This window comes from Rhinopithecus roxellana, chromosome 16 (assembly GCF_007565055.1).
Source record: "Rhinopithecus roxellana isolate Shanxi Qingling chromosome 16, ASM756505v1, whole genome shotgun sequence".
In the NCBI taxonomy this organism is placed as follows: domain Eukaryota; kingdom Metazoa; phylum Chordata; class Mammalia; order Primates; family Cercopithecidae; genus Rhinopithecus; species Rhinopithecus roxellana.
The window spans coordinates 116393775-116403008 of record NC_044564.1 but is presented as its reverse complement, the minus strand read 5'-3'; the positions used below and the strand labels follow the sequence as shown (position 1 = coordinate 116403008).

Sequence of the window (9234 nt, the reverse complement as noted above, 5' to 3'; positions counted from 1 at the left end):
GGAACACGAACAAAGATTTAGGTAATTCACAATAGAAGAAAAGCAAATGATCAAACAGCATATAGGATGTTCAATGTCATCAATCATTAAATAACTGCATCTTAAAGTTAGATATCATTTTCTACTCATCTAATAATTGCCAAATATTAAAAATAATGGCAATGCCAGGTGCCAACAAGAGTCACTTCAATGGAAGCGTAAATAGTATAGCTTCCTTAATGGCAAAGAGGCCATTTGTATCAAAAGTCGTGAAAACTATACATATGTCCTTTGACCTCACTATTTTATTTCTAGGAATACATCCTAAAAAGCAGAAGAAAAACATAAATCTGCACAAATATTAGCTGCAAAGATGCTCCGTATGGCATTACTCATACCAACAAAAGGAAAAAAATTGGAAGCCATCTAAAAACCCTATATCCAGGGAAATCATTAAATAGGTTAGGTTTTGTCTTTAGTCGAATATCATACAGCTATGAAAACAAAAATATTTAATGACAGGAAAGATTTTCATGATATAATAGGTGATTACGGGGGGTTATAAAATAGTTTGTACAGTATTTGAAATTGCATATATTCATATTTGTTTGATGAAATGTAAGCAAATATGTCAAAATATTAAGTGTAGGTTGTCTCTAGGTGCAAATTTACAGGAGGTTGTACTTTCCTCCTTACTTATTTGTAAATTCTAAAGTATCTACAATAAACATTCATTACTTTTGACATGATTGTTTAAACAATAAACTTTTTAGTGCAATTTTATTACCCTATTATGAAGATTGAAAATCTATCAAGAAAATTTTCTCTAAAGTAGTCTAAGAAACTAAAAAAAAAATTATTCTAGTGGGTCTTCTCAGCCTACTCTCAGTTATTTTATTCACTAATTCACTTATTTATTCTTCCAATCTCTACACAACCATAGTGACTAGATTACAGACACAGTTCCAGTGGGATTTCTGTCCCAGTGAGCTCCCAGGTTAGTGCAAATCTGAGAACTCAGGACAATAGAGGCAGGCAGAATCAAAGAAAGTCAACTGCTGGGAGGGAAAAGGTGAACATATGGGGAAGACCACAGAGAAGAGCCCAGCCTGAGCCTATTACAAGGAACAGCCAGCGTAGGAGCCAGACTGGTGGAGAAGAGCAGGTAGCAGAGGGCAGTCCAGGTAGAGGGCCCAGCTTGGGCAAAAGCAAGAAGACTTGAAAGTATAGGCACATGTTAACTTACATGACCAGGACATGGGGTGACTTTAAGGGAATAGCTAAGGAAAGCTGGTTTGGTCAAGATCTGGTTCGGCATTTTTCTTAATTTGCAAAAAAGAAGTAAGGAAGCCATGCAGAGTTCTTGCCACCCCATTCATGTTTGATGATAGGGTGACCCTGATCGTTCTAAATATAGTAGACTGGCCCCTCTTCCCTGAGCTGATGGCCACAATGACTTCCACAAAAGAGCCAAGGAAGCCTAAGAGGTCTGAATTTCAGTAGGAACTGGATGGGTCGGTTGTCCCCGGGGGTTCCTTCTTTCTTGTAAAAGTTAAAGGCATAAAACTTTCTCTCTTGTTAAACATTGTACACACCCCAGTGTCAGCCACTCAGCTGAAAAGATAAAAACCACAAGTAGAATTTTTGGCAGAGCAGTATTGCATTGAATGAAGAACTGTTGCACAACACTCCTTCCTTACCCTCCCTCCTTACACAACATACACATTTTTACTTTGACGGGGGAGGTCAGGGGGGAGGGGGGAGATTAAAATAGGAACAAGAAATGAAAGTGGGCTGCAAGAAGAAATGTCTGAAATTTCTCAATCAAGAGGGAGAAGCATCTCCCAATAAGGACCAAACATCTGCAGATTCTTCCTGTCTGTTTCTCTTGAGGTTCATCCCTGTTGTCAGAACCCAAAGAATAACCTCCCTTGCCCTTCTGCATCTATCCTTTGACTGTCAATGATGTGCCAGGCACTGTGTCCAGCCAAGGATCTCTCCAGTAAGGACTCCGGGAAAGAGAAGAATTTCCAAAACCTCCAGCTGCAAACAGTGGTTAGGTTACTAACCAGCACATTAACGATTCAAGTGATGAATGATAATCAAATCTACCCTTTACTCAGCTCTTACTATATACCAAGCATGGTGCTGGGTGGTCTACAAGTTTATCTCATTTAATCCTCACAACAATGCATGCATCAGGGTCTATTATTATTGTTCCTACTTTAAGATTTAAAAAAACCTGAAGCTGGGAAATATTAACCCCAGTTTATTCAAGGCTAGTGAGTGGCAGACCTAGGATAGTTATCACCTCCTCACCTCTGCTGCCTCCCCTCTCCTCCTCCATTCCAATCTGTTTTCTGGTCTGACTGAGCAATTTGTATTTTCCTGAAGGGACCAGGCATCCACTTCCTCTGAACCTTTGTTCAGGATATGGTTCTCACTCAGAAAGCCCTGCCCCTCTTCCCCCTGATTAGCTGGCAGTCACCCCTATCTCTTACCCATCAGCTCAACTGTAACTTCCTCCAGGAAACCCTCCTAGACCTTAAAGGCTTCAGATTACATTACATTCAACACAGGGATCCCCTTGTCCTTCTCTGAAAGTAAAACAACCATGCTTATCTCTAGGCTTTTTGGACATGGTTTCCCTTCCACTTAAAATGGTCTTCATTCACATGTACACACATGCACACACATATATACATACTTGTTCACATGTATGCACATAAACACCTCTTTCCTCTAATCCCACTCATCCTTCAGGTAGCATAAAAGTCAACAACTCTGAGAATCCTGGTCTGAACCATTCCCACAGCCCACCCGCTCAAGATGGAGGTGCCTCTGCTCCTCAGCCCTGCAGGACACAATGCTTGATGTGAATCATACTCTTCACACTGTTTTGTCATTGTTTCCACGGCACAATAAAACTTCTTCAGGGGAGCAAATGCCTCTTGCCTCAGAGCCAAGCACATAATAAGTACTCAATAATTATTTTTTTAATAAATGAATGCTTACCCTGCCTACTTCCTTCTTGTCTGTGCCGCTCAAATGTGGAAATAATTACGTGCCCCAATGTCTTGACTTGGCTTTGGTTGATATTTTCATTGTAACCAGAGATCTCATGCTTCTATGACAAGAGATGAAGAATCCTGGGAGAATAAAATCAAATCCTTGCTATAAATGTTTTTGAGAACAAACCACATTGGGGTATGTAATATTTTTCCAAAGGTAAGAAGTAACTTGGGGTTGGGGAGGGGAAGCCATTAGTTAAGAAGAGGAAAGACTTTACTGAAAATCAAGGCTCTCATCCTATATCCAAACATTATGAAAATGAGTCAATTATTTGTCAGGAACTCTCACATGATATACTTTCTTTTTTTTTAAAGTGACATTTATTTAATTTAAGAGGTCTATATTCAGATAGGTCATTCCTACCTCTATTCTTACCTACTCCATTCCATTCCCAAAGCCTCATTTTGGTAAAAACTTATATAACTTCCTTTACTATCTGTCCAGTGTTTCTTTAATGTAAATATAAGCATAAATTTATTTGTTGGTTCCCACCCAACCTCTTTTTTTTTTTCTTTTCTCAACTTTTATTTTAGGTTCAGGGGGTACATGTCCAGATGTGTTATGGGTAAATTGTGTGTCACTGGGGTTTGATATACAAATGGTTTCATCACCCACGTAGTGCGCATGGTACCCAATAGGTGGTATCCTTCATCAAGTAGGTCCCTGTGTCTTATGTTCCCTTTTTTTTTTTCCTTGTTCACAAAATACTTTATTATCTAGTGGTGCATACTGAGAACATACAGAAATCTGCATGGCCCACTTCACATGCAGTAGAACAATCTTCACTTTACAAGAAGTGAGTGTCAACTGTTTTATGCGATAGACAACACCTTAAAGTCACATTCTCAAAGAAAAGCTTCATTTACAAAAGAAATAAAAAGTAAAGCAGCAATTACTGCTTTTAAAAAGCAGCTGCTTTGTTCAAGAGTGGAAGGTTCATGCTTGTATTGAAAGACAACATGATCACAGATAATGAAAACAATGAACAAATGAAAACGCTTTTACCATAAAGCAGTACACTTTCAAAATGAGATACACATAGTTAAAAATTTCATTGCCCTGTCTATCTAACCTTTAAATATGAGGACTTTCAGAATTAGGCTTCAACATTTGTAATTAGTAAATGAAAACGATGCAGCATTTCTATGTTACTGGGAACTGTATTTTACAAAATGTATATAAAGTCTATAGCAAGTTGATTTTTAAAAAGTAAAGTTAATAAGAAACAGTACACTGAAGGCACTCTATCCATTAAGCGCATTCTCTTCCAATTTTAAATGTGATGAACAGAACAGAAATTGTAACTATGCCATAGTTGCAATGCCAAAAAAAAAAAAAAACAAGATCAATTATCACACATGCAAGTAATTCTGCCACAAAGCTAACATTCCTCATTTGTCAGTTGTTCCAATAAAATGACATCTTAAAACACCAGAGCTGTTGACGGTGTAGCTTACCTTCAGTGTACTGAATGCTGTACACAACATGCTTTTTTTTTTTTCTTAGTTTTACTTTACTTGAAGTCTGGGATATATGTGCAGAACGTGCAGGTTTGTTACATAGGTATACATGTGCCATGGTGGTTTGCTGCACCTATCAACCCATCATCTAGGTTTTAAGCCCCGCATGCATTAGATATTTGTCCCAATGCTCTCCCTCCCCTAGCCCCCCACCCCAACAGGCCCCGGTGTGTGTTGTTCCCCTCCCTGTGTCCATGTGTTCTCATTGTTCAACTCCCACTTATGAGTGAGAACATGCGGTGTTTGGTTTTCTGTTCCTGTGTTATTTTGCTGAGAATGATGGCTTCCAGCTTCATCCATGTCCCTGTAAAGGACAAGAACTCATTCTTTCTTATGGCTGCATAGTATTCTGTGGTATATATGTGTCACATTTTCTTTAAGGAGACCATCCCTGCAGGCAGGCTCAAGGAGGAACAGACCCCTTTCGGCACTGAATACAACAATGGCATGCTGCACCTAGGAAAACATGAATATAAACAGCATTTATGCTGGCCATTTATTTTTACCATTTGCTGAAGACCAAAATGAAGCCAAGTCTGCTAAAAACAAATCAACCACCCAATATTACTACTCGTTTTATAACAGATGCTTTTGTCTTTAATGTGAACTCCAACCATATACATTAGCACTGTAATTTTCTTCCGTCTTGGCAATTTAAAACAATTCTGTGGTGAAATTTCACATAAGACAAAAAACAGATTAACTAACATTTCTAAAAGAAGTTCAAATATATCATGCTTCCTCAAATCTGCTGGAGAAATATTTGTAAGTTTATATTCATTAATAAAGTGCTGTGAAATTTCTTCAGTCCCTGTATTTACTCAAACCCTTGGAGTTTCTTCATCTTGCTTAAACTTTGTCCTGGATGAAGGCACGCTGTAGGGCCTGGTTGATGCTAATTGATTTAGCTAGGCCCAACATTAGAATCTGGTCCAACAAGTCCTTTAGCTGGTATACTTTTTTACATCAGTCTTCAGGAAGTGTCTGGCACCCAATCAAGTCAGCCAATAGGTCCTTAGTTGGATTAATGGTGTTCATAACAATAACTTTCTCCCTGTCTTGTTACTTTACCAGCTTCTATGTACATGAAGTTGAGATTTTGATCAAAATGCTGATCTTTGAATGCACCTTTTGAATCATCTTATTTGGCATCTTTCCTTTGAGATTCATCACAAGCTTCAATATATGGTTATTAGTTTTGCCAGGAAATAAAATTTTTCCAGATAGAGTCTGTATAAGGTGCAACCTACTGACCACATATGTATACCATAGTCACAGGTTTTACCTATAATGATTTCAACAGCACGATAAAATCTACTGACAAGATAAGGTATAACGTCATTATCCACAACATGTGAAGCCAACCCCAGATCACAAACTTTAAAATAGTTTTTGATGATTAACCAGGATATTGTCTGGCTTGCTGTCTACATGTAGGATATCGCATATTTCAAGGAATTTCAATGCCAGGAAAAACTGCTGACTACGGGATCTTACAGCTTTAATATGAAAACCAGTATCTTTATCATATTTTTTAACATCTCTTGTAAGTTCATACTGAGAGGCTCGAATATGAGACAGAGATGTTGTTTGTGATAGAAGCAACTGAAGAGTCGCAGACAATGAAGTTTGTCATCAGGATCGGCATCAAATTCTTTCAAGAACTCTAGTTCTTTTAAACCAGTATTTTGCATGAGCTCATTGTTTCTGATGACCTTGACAGCCACTTCTTGGCTGGCTCTTGCATTATCTCTGGCTCATAAAACATTACTGAATATACTTTGCCCAGTGTAGCCATACGCATTGTAACATTTATCTAGGACTTCACCTATGTTAACATGATAATAACCCTCTGAACCAGTCCAGTTATCTCTGAGGTTGGGATTCTCTTTGAATCTTATCCATTGCCAGCAGCCCAGAGACAAGCACTATCAAAATCGTCAGCAAACCATATCATCAGATTCTGTAAAACATATCAAGTACCAACGACTTCTTCTGAGATGAACCATTATTCTGTTCAACTGTCATTAGATTATGCTTGGCTTTCACTGAGGCCTCAAATGTATCAACACTTTCCCATTCATACTCTTTAACATCAGCAGCTACTCACTCCAGAAGGAGAGGTGATCACGTTTTCATACTGCTCTGGGGGATGCTTGGTTCAGATGACACGGACATATTGCTATCTTCAGCAAGATATTTATATTTCTGAACAATTGCCTGCCTTTGGATTCTTCTCTGTTCTATTAGGGCTTCTTCATCTTCTTCCTCCACATCAAAATCTTCAAGGTTATCATCAAAGATTTCTGCTCAACTTTCATTTCTTCAGAAACACTTCCTTTAAATTTATCTTCCTTTACTTTGCTTCTGCTCCTTCATCTACGACCACCCCATGACTGAGACCACATTTTCAAGCATGATCTGCTCCTCCAACCTCTATCCCTTTTCCAAGGAGACCTGCATCTTCTTCTTGGAGACCCGACTTTTTGTGCTATGTCTGAGTGGGGAATGAGACCTCCTTTTAATGGGAGATCTACTTCTTCTTCGAGCTGGAGACCACCTATTGATGGGGCTGGCATCTTTTGATCTTTCATGTCTATTGAGGATATCATCTCGAAGTCGTGTTCTTGAAGAAGAAAGTTGTCCTCTCTCTGGTTCTCTTCATTTTCCTTCTAAGGATCGGCTCAGCTGTTCTACCAGGAGACAGTGTTCAAGAGGGAGATTTGCTCTGCTTCGATCTTCTATCATTTAAAAGTGGAGACCTACTTCTTGATTTATCACGTAGTTTTGGAGACAAACTTCTTTTAGGACTACAACTAGGTCTTCTACTGGGTGACCTATTTTCTTTCTCAGATGAAGTATCTTTTTTGAATTGGGTTCTTTTCTTTATCAGCTTCAGACTGTTTTGATTTTCTCTTTCTGGACTGTGACCTTCTGTCTTTGGATTTACCTCTTAAATCAACTGGGGATCTCGATTTTTTACCTTGATAGTGACTTCTACTTTCATTTATAATTGGGGATTTGTCTTGTTTTTTTATTTACTCTTATCTTCAGTTTTAACCTTATCATCAGCAGGAGATCTGGCCTTACCAATTTTCTCTTAAGATCACCTTCTAAGGGGAGGGGATTTTAATTCTCTTGCTTGATCTTGAGACTTACTTCTTTTGATGGGCTTTTAGATTTTTTCCTCTCCTTTGACTTGCTCCTAGTTGTTTTCTGTTTAACGATTTCAATACCCCCCTTACTTTTCTTCTTATCAGAACTACGTCTACGCCGTTCTTTGGATCTGCTTTTACTTCGTTTTTTGTAGTATTTTTATTGTCCACAGTTCAAGTTTCCCCTTTGTACTTGAAGATCTAGTACTAGATCTATTTCCATTTCTTGCCTTTCATGAATCTCCCCCTCTTCTTCAGAGCCAGACTCATAATCTTGTAAAATGAACCCCATACCAGATTGGACCTTTCCTTCCATTAACTCATTATCAAGTTCAGCCTTAATCAAGGCTCTCTGTTTTTCCAAGTCTTCTAGCAAAGCTAAATCATCAAGTTTAGTTCTTTTTGCTGGAGACATACCCTCTTTATCAGAAGCATCCGTAACATCTTTTCTTTTGTGTTTCTTGCATTTATGCTTATGTTTATGTTTTTTGTCCTAGTCTTCTGAGGAATGTTTATGTTTCTTATGTTTACTTCTGTGTTTATACTTTTTTTTACTTATTTTGTTCCTATTTTGAGATTGGTCTTCTGATACTTCTCCATTTTCTTCAGGTATACTCTTTTCAGAATTATCAGCATCTTCCATCTCCGTCTGTTCCCGCAGCGTCTGGGTCTCCGCAGCGGCCATCTTGAACTTCCTGACTCTGCCGCCACTGTGGTGGTGGCGGCTTCCTGGACCGTGAAAGGCAGTGGAAATGGAAGAAGGAAAAGAGCTGCCGCACATGTGCCTATTGTTCCCTTTTTAGTGTTCATGTGTACTCAATGTTTAGCTCCCACTTATGAATGAGAACAGGCAGTATTTGGTTTTCTGTTCTGCATTCATTCACTTAGGATCATAGCTTCCAGCTGCATCCACGTTGCTGCAAAGACCATGATTTTGTTTTTTATGGCTTCATAGTATTCCATGGTGTATATGTACTACATTTTGTTTATCCAATCTAGGTTGAGTCCATGTCTTTGCTATTGTGAATAGTATTGCAATAAATATATGGCTGCATGTGTCTTTTTGGTAGAATGATTTATTTTCCTTTGGGTATATACCCAGTAATAGGATTGCTGGGTCAAATGGTAGTTCTTAGTTCTTTGAGAAATCTCCAAACTGCTTTCCACAGTAGCTGAATTAATTTACATTCCCACCAGCAGGGTATAATTGTTCCCTTTTCTCCTCAACCTTGCTAACATTGTTGTTTCTTGACCTTTTAATACTCCTCATGCTGACTAGTGTGAGATGGTATCTCATTGTGGTTTTGATTTGCATTTCTCTAATGATCAATGTTGTTGAGCATTTTTTCATATACTTGTTGCCACATGTATGTCTTCTTTTGAGAAGTGTCTGTTCATGTCCTTTGCCCATTTTTTAAAGAGGTTGCTTGTTCTTCACTTGTTGATTTAAGTTCCTCATAGACTCTGGATATTAGGCTTTGTCAGATGCATACTTTGCGAATGTTTTC

The 9234-nt window shown here is 38.4% G+C and overlaps 1 pseudogene; it reads right to left on the bottom strand.

The window, feature by feature from the left end:
- Positions 1–5420: 5420 nt before the first annotated feature.
- On the bottom strand, positions 5421–8411 carry LOC104679261 (annotated as a pseudogene).
- Positions 8412–9234: the final 823 nt, after the last annotated feature.